This window comes from Ptychodera flava (genome assembly GCF_041260155.1).
Source record: "Ptychodera flava strain L36383 chromosome 23 unlocalized genomic scaffold, AS_Pfla_20210202 Scaffold_24__1_contigs__length_23054250_pilon, whole genome shotgun sequence".
NCBI classification, from domain to species: domain Eukaryota; kingdom Metazoa; phylum Hemichordata; class Enteropneusta; family Ptychoderidae; genus Ptychodera; species Ptychodera flava.
In genome coordinates, this window is record NW_027248278.1 from 7874562 (window position 1) to 7882505 (window position 7944).

A 7944-nucleotide genomic window follows, 5' to 3' on the forward strand; every position below is an offset into this window, starting at 1 on the left:
GTGATCGCGTGGGGATTGGCGAACAGAAACTTTACACCTCCATCGCACGGGTGCTTGCAACTTTGCTTAGATAGTCGATCAAAGGCCCGGGCTAGCGAAGTGTAAGGTAGAAGGCCGAGCGTTGACCTGTGCTCCATCTCGTGACCTGGCAAAAACCATATTCGGAACGCAGCGAAATTGAAAACAGTTAATACGAGTATGACATAGGGGATGACTGAAAATCTTCATTTAAACACCAAAAACAAACAAACAAACAAAAAAAAAACGCTTAGTGACTAGTGAGCTAGACCAGTATTTCACTTACAGTTGCATATCTGCAGTCGGGAGTTATTCGCCTGTTAGTCGACGGTCTCTTTGTGGAGGGGCCATGGTTAGTACAATCCAATCGTAAACTCTCTAATAAGTGGATAAGCTGCGAAGCCTACCGTCGTTTAACATTTGAAAGGTCTGATCCGAAGACGCGTAGCTAGGTGGTCAATTACGAAGTGAATGTTTTCCCGCCATTTAAGATTTGGCCTGCGTTTTCTGAGAATTAGAAGAGCATGCAAACGTTTCCGTCGGATTTTGCCCGTATGTTTACACACGTGAGAACATTTTCTTGCAAAAAAGAGCTAGAATGAAAATCTTCATCATGATATTCTACAGGTCAATATTTTGTTTGTTTTGTCATGTCTTGTTTTCAACAAAATGCTCCCGAAGGCTTAATGCTCGCTTGCGGCACCATGCACCGTAAATATAGATCTGGTTCTAGTCAGTGATTTGCAGAAATTGAAATATTGTTCATTCGATAACGCATTACTTTTACTTTAAGGTAGTTTGCACTTCGAAAGTAAAAGACTTTAACTTTTGCTCAAATTACCCTTAAGGGATCTTTCAACTATTCTCTTTCAAAATCAAGAATAACAATCAGGCGTCACCCGTGCAAAGTTTGGTACTAGAGTAACAAATAACCCAAGATTTACCAGTATTTTGAAATTCAAAATGGCCGCCATCCCTGTGGTAAGTCTATGGAGAAAAATACAATTTTCGAATTTCGAAAAACTAAGCCGGTGAAAAGTTTTCTTGCGCCAAGACTTTCAAAATGACCCCCCAGCCAACAAGTGGTATGTCAGAAAGGAATTGTAAAAGTTTGAGAGTGCGAATATCATGTCCCGAGGCGCGAACGAAACGTGTTGACCGAAGGAAGAACCTAATGGGACCATACGCTGTCTTCACAGAGTTGCGTTAACGGGACTCGCATCTGGCATGCCACAAAAAGCAGTCGCGATATCTTGCATTCATAACCAGATATGAACTGAATGTGCTCACGTGTTGATATCCAGTGAACAGACTAGAAAATTTTAGCATTTACTCAACAGAACAACGTGTGCTAATGTGGAAGGAATGATGTGTTATATGAATGACTTGTACAGATTTTGAGTTTGACAAAATTACAAACTTAGTTATCAAGCATTGAAATTGACTGCTGATGATTCGACACGTATTGACATTTATCAGACACTACTGGACGCATGAAATAATCAAGTATGACATGAATTACTGCATACTTTTTGACTGTTATGATATTCTTTAAATCAATTGTACCTTTGACCTGTCTCAAACGACGACGAGCAAGGAGATGTTACGCAACATTTGCAGACCTACGATTAATCACTAACCAAAACACAAGAACAAAGACAGAGATTATATATTCTGACAGCAGTTCAATTGAGCACATGACCGGAGTGGAAGACAGACTTCTGATAAGACTATACGTGTATACAGTCTACTGCCAGAGTAACTATCTCTGACAAGGATTTATTGTATTATGTTTTGCAATATACCAGTCAATAAACACAATTCATACCAATATAATGGACACCCGTGTGAGGCGGGTAATAAGAACCATCATATATCTGTTATATCATTATATGTACCAGGTTTCATCAACTTTCGCACAGTACTCTCAGGGTTAAATCACTAATTACAAAACTTTATTTAGTATGTAGATGAGCTAATTATTAACTTGACATGCCCAATGCTTCTCAGTACAATTAAATATTTTTCAGATCAATATCTGTAGCAAGTTTCATCAAATGTAATGCTGTTATTTTGGAGTAATATCACTAATTGCAAAGTTCGCTAAATATGCATATGAACCCTTAATTAACTCCACACAACTAAATGCTTCACACCAAAATTAGATATCTATCGGATTAGTATCTGCAGCAGATTCATCAAACTTGGTGCAGTTATTTTGGAGTTATATGACTAATTACAAAACTTCATAAAATATGCAAATGAGCTATTTGTTAACGTGACACTGCCAATAGCTTGTCAGTACAATAAGATATTTATCAGATCAATATCTGTACCAGATTTCACTGACTCCAGTGCCATAATTTCAGAGTTATATACCTAATTACAAAGTTCATTAAATATGCAAATGAACCCTTAGTTAATTTGACACTACTAAGTGTTTTACACCACAATTAGATATTAGTCAGATCAGTATCTGCAGCGGAATTCATCAAATTTGGTGCCATTATATCAGAGTTATATGACTAGTTATAAACTTCATAAAATATGCAAATGAGCTATTTAATAACATGACACTGCCCAATGCTTCAAAGTATAATTAGATATATATCAGATCAATATTTGTTGCACGTATCATCAAATTTGGTGCAGGAATTCCAGAGTTATGTCACTAATAATAAAAGTTCTTAAATATGCAATTGAGCAGATAATTGCCATGACACTCATAGTGTCATCATTATGTTCTGAGATTGTCATCTGTGAAAAGTTTCATGAAATTTTGTGCAGTATTTCTTGATATGCCAACACTGTCATTACCGTCTCCATAGGGAAACCATCGTACGGAAAAAATGATATTGCATAAGTTCATTAATATGCGAACAACACTAAGCAAAATCTAATCAGTTCTTGCAAGTAGCATATGGTACCTGTGTACCAAATCTGACTTGAATCTCTTCAGGCGTCTTTGAGTTATCGTGTAAACAAACAGGTCTGACAGACACATATACACACACACACACACACACCAACACACACGGACAGACAGACAGACATCGCTATGACATTAGCCCACGTGTGAACACGTGAGCTAAAAATAGTTGATTCACAAAACTTGTACCAAATTTAATTCGTAGCGAACATCACTTCAATACGCCGCTGCAACTATAGCAACGTTATATTATAGTCGTGTACGTGTGTTGGAATTCAACAAGTCGGATAATTGTAGACGAAACCCGCTCAGCAGTTGTGTTGACATGAGACTGTACACGGAATCATAACTTGTCGAGTCTAAAATTTCTTTTGTACGTATGGTTTTTTTTTGCCAACTTGTAAAAATCAACTATAAGATTATATTTTATCAAATTCAGCTAAATTTTCAATGTTGCTTTATTGTTACAATAAACAAACTTTGTCTCCTTTTGTTAGGTCAGGTAGAATTCGCTGCCTTTAAAGTGTTGCATGTCGCTGGCATCGAGCCAACGGAAAATTCCGTCGCTCTAGCTTGCCTCCCATGTTGGTGCATGGTTATTTTAAGCCGTATATTTGACACTAACAGCTCAACAAAACGAACAGAAATTCTTTGCATTCTTTCGAAATCTAGTAGTTAATATAAAGTTCTGTAGATGGGCAAGGCACTTACATTCAAAAAGGTCTCATTTGTGTTCGACCAGATCGCTCAACCAGGTTGTTCAACCTGTCGGTCACTGCGAAAAAAAAACGTCTTAATCTTACAGTTTTGACCGATATCGTCTGGTCTTCTGCCGGATGTCATCGATAGAGGCGTCGATGTCCGTATCATCAATGGGGGCAACGGACGTGGTAATGTCATTAACATAGGGTTGGGGGGACTTCCGGGTCCTTGCTTGGGTCTATGTGTTAACCACCTATTTGAGTCCCTGTACCCAGTCAAAAAATGTTATGCTAAAATTGTACTGAATAAATATATAAATAAATAAATAAGTAAGTAAATGAGATCGGCTTTGATACTCTGAGCTGTTTACCGGACTACAATTTTAGATTTCGGAAATACCCATCATGGCAAAATTTCATTGCCATACTTGTGTTCTTCATAGACGAGCCCTGTAACTTAGGCCAGATAAAAACGTGTGTATACGGTAACATGCGGGTAGGTGAGTTGTAGGTTTTATATTGATTCGCATTCCTTTGTAAAAAATTAAAAAAAAATTAAGTTTTCAGCTTCTGGAATCAGGATTAGCATTAAACTCTTGCTCAAACTTTCCCTAAGGAAATGTGAACGATTCCTCGGGTAGTTATCATTCTTCTGTTGCGAAACTTTTTCGCTGTCATGGTGATATTAATCATGTATACTTCTCACTTTATGCGCCTTTTATACCGTGTGTACTGTACTACATAAAACCAATAAAAAGTACTTTGAAAAAAATTAGTTATAGGAATTATAGACGGTCGTTTTGTATCTAGCAGAAAAGTAACCCTTCGATTCCGGAAAGTCAAATCAATGTACCCGGTCAAGTTTCCATGACAACAGATGACAAGAATAACGGATATGTTGCCTGATAATCGGATTAACTTCTAATCCAGCCTCGGTAACATGGAGAGCCAGGGTCGTACACCCTTCGCGGACTTCAACCCTCGGATCATTTTACGTCACCGGCGCTAGCCGCGTGATGTTTAAGAGGTGAATATTAACCTGTGTTTTATTGATTTGTATGGATTATTGTTCTGCCAACTCAGATGTTGCGAACCGTGATATGCATAAGTTTGGGGCAGTTGAGAAAATACTTCTGTGGAGAACTACTGAGCGGGGAAAAACTTGTGTAGCGTGTCGCTTAGCGACCGTGTTATTCCGTTAACGGTGCGGTGATTTTAGACCTGCCTGTCCATGGCATTGTAGGGAAATCGGTGGATTACGACAGTTTAGGGCTATCAGGAACAAGGATTTTGGCAAATACGATGTTATTATATTATAATTTTAACGGTAAAAGCATGGCGCCTTTCAGCATTTCATTTCACCGTCACATAAAGAAGACTTCAAACTTCGAGGCATAACCTTACTTAGAACACGGACAGCCCGTGTGATTCGACGCGATGGAAGACAGAAGCGCCGATAAAAAACTTTTCTGCTGGATTGCATCATCATTCTGTTGGGAAATAATTGATGATATCATGATCCTAAGTTTAGGTACATATCAGGGCATGACTGCATTGACCCTGTAATATAGGGTACTATATATTCCCTAGATTTACATACACGTTTGATTTCAGCCAATCAGACGTTTGTTTAGTAACTGCATACCATTCAGGGTATATAAACAAAACCTTATTTCAGCTTATCTCAATATATTTGCTGATATCTGGGCTTTCGAAACCTCGTTCAACACCGCGCTTGACATCTCTGATATTTGTTCGTTCTGTATTTGAGCTTATCTGAAACATGGAGGAATACTTCGACGAGTATGATTACTACAACTTTGAAGACCTTCCAAGTCACTCAAGTGGTAAAGGGCGAACGAGAAAAGAAGTCGAACAGACCAAGCGATTCGATCCCAACCATGACGTCCGTGTGACGGTCACAAAATACAGAAACAGCGAGATAAAGAAAAAGGAGATTAGTAAGAAGCTCCACAAAATGGGAAAGGTAAGTTGTCCTGTGTCTCGACGTCTATGTGCTGTGTTTGTTACCGATGTCGTTCACTGAACGTGTCGCCAACCATGGTTGAACAATTAATGCTTTGCTATCGTTTTGATCGTTCAAAATGGAGGCTGCAGGCTGTCTCCCTCGCAAATGGATATATTCACGGGTCCAGCTGTCTTTTTAATTTTTGAGCCTGGTGTACTAATATTACACGCTTATATTTTTGCGATCTCGTTTTCATCTATGCCAGTGTCTCTTTGTCGAACTAATTGTCCTGTTAGAGAAATACTTAAAACAGAAAAGTCGTTCTCAGTGCTGCAGCGGTCAACAAAACAGGCTATGAATATTCATGATTTGTTATGGCGGATGTTGTGACCTTTTTTAAGGTCACAGTGGGACGTGGGTGTTTATTGAACATTTTTATTTGTTAACTCGTAACCGAAGGCGAAAGAGAAACTGAAATGTTGCCAGTTGCTTGCAGCTGTGAATCGAGCTGCTGATAATATGCTGATAATACTGTGGGGGTATCTTCTGACTCCAAACCGTCTGACTTCTGTATTACCTACAAGTCCTTATCTCTTCTCCAATCTGCTGTGTACATACCACATTAATTGCTCCTCAAACATTGCCGACTTGCTAATCGCCTGTCGGTATCAGCGGATTAGTTGATCAATTAAGTCAACGCCACTGCACTCCCATAGTAGCAAAATATTTTACTACGCGTTGTAGGGCTGTGTTGATGATTAGATAAGTTGATCAGTCAGTCAGTATAGGGCCAGTAGCTTTAACTGTAGAAGATCTTTTCACTTTGTTTTTACTTTGCACATCAATATTGACTATTCTTGATCAAGTGTCCAAAGCATATCGAAGCAAAACCCATTTAACTCGCCAACATAGCAGCTACATGTGTAGATGCACTGTGATAGTTTCAATTGTTTGGACTAGAACTCACTTGTCAATTATAAAAATGCCGTCTACACCTGTACAGGCTGAGTTTACTAGCTGAATACTGGGTATCTCAACATGCTTTCGGGAGTAGAACAAGAAACATATGTTAGGCCAATGTATCAAAACTTTGGAAATGTCTCATGTTGTCTATTCATGTTCCTGATGTCATACTAGTTGTAACAGAGACATTGTAATATGTGTATTGGGGACCAGTCTGGTAAAAAACACACATTATTGTGAAGTTTTGACATAGATCCTAAAATCAGACAAATGTAAAAAAAATATTTGATATTTCATCTTTAATTGTGCCACAGTATGATAATGAGATGATCTGTCTGTTTCCATGGCAGGGTACAAAGGAGTGAATCGGGAGGAAGCCCTTAATCAGAACTTGACCAGGACCTGTTGAACAATAATGGATGGGACTGTGACTAAAAGTTGGACATTAAGGGTGGTCCAGTACTAAACGCCTCACACTCTTGGCGTTTTTTATCGTCAAAATGGCTGATGAGGAAGTCAGCAGGGTCGGCAGGAGGGTTTTCCTACCTGCCACCCTGTAACAACCTCGTGGTGATGTAACTAACCTATCACATAAGCTAGTCTGAAGAACAAATTACCAGGAACACTTTGGTTTTTGTCCAATCTGTCTTTAGGATATGAAAATTCATATTTGATCTTGAATAGTGCCACATTGATTTAAGATGCTGAAACAATGTGCCAATGCTGTTATGTCTCTATTGCAAGAATAGATGATATGTACAGTCTAAGCTAACAAACCAAGAGAAGGAAGGGTCAGTACACATTCACCGATGAACAATCCCTAGAAGATCAATATTCTCCATAGCAATTCACAATTACGTACTTGTTCATTAATATTCTATCCATGGTACTTGAAAAATCCTCTCTTATAAGTTTCGATATTTGTCTTTCTCAAATTTTATAGGTTCGAAACCGACGACACTAGTCCAGTATTTTATCGATGTCTGTGTTTCCTAACATTGCTTAAATTATTCAAGCTGTTGTATCGACATCAAAGGTTTACACCCATGATTTGAATGTGTAATTTGTTTTTTGTAGTTAACATTGATGTTTAACTGTTCAATAAAGAAAAATGTTAGACAAAGTTTACTTAATATTGCCTAATGTCCAAAGATATTCATCAGCTTGACAGATTAAATGTAGTATGCAGGTTTCTATAACACAAGCAGTCATGTTTTTCAGCGTATTGAGCTTTCAATCTTTCATGGATGAAGATCTTCAGCAATTTCATCACCATATCCATTGGAATTCCATTTTTATCATTGATTCAGCACAGTATGACTTGCCAAAGAAGATCCGAGAAGCATTAACATTAGACGTCATTA

At 38.3% G+C, this 7944-nt stretch overlaps 1 long non-coding RNA gene across 1 annotated transcript; it reads left to right on the forward strand.

The window, feature by feature from the left end:
• Positions 1-5280: 5280 nt before the first annotated feature.
• On the forward strand, positions 5281-7708 carry LOC139124485 (uncharacterized). Its single transcript, XR_011549925.1, has 2 exons — positions 5281-5635; positions 6931-7708. It is a non-coding gene; the product is annotated as an uncharacterized lncRNA (long non-coding RNA).
• The last annotated feature ends 236 nt before the right edge of the window (positions 7709-7944 follow it).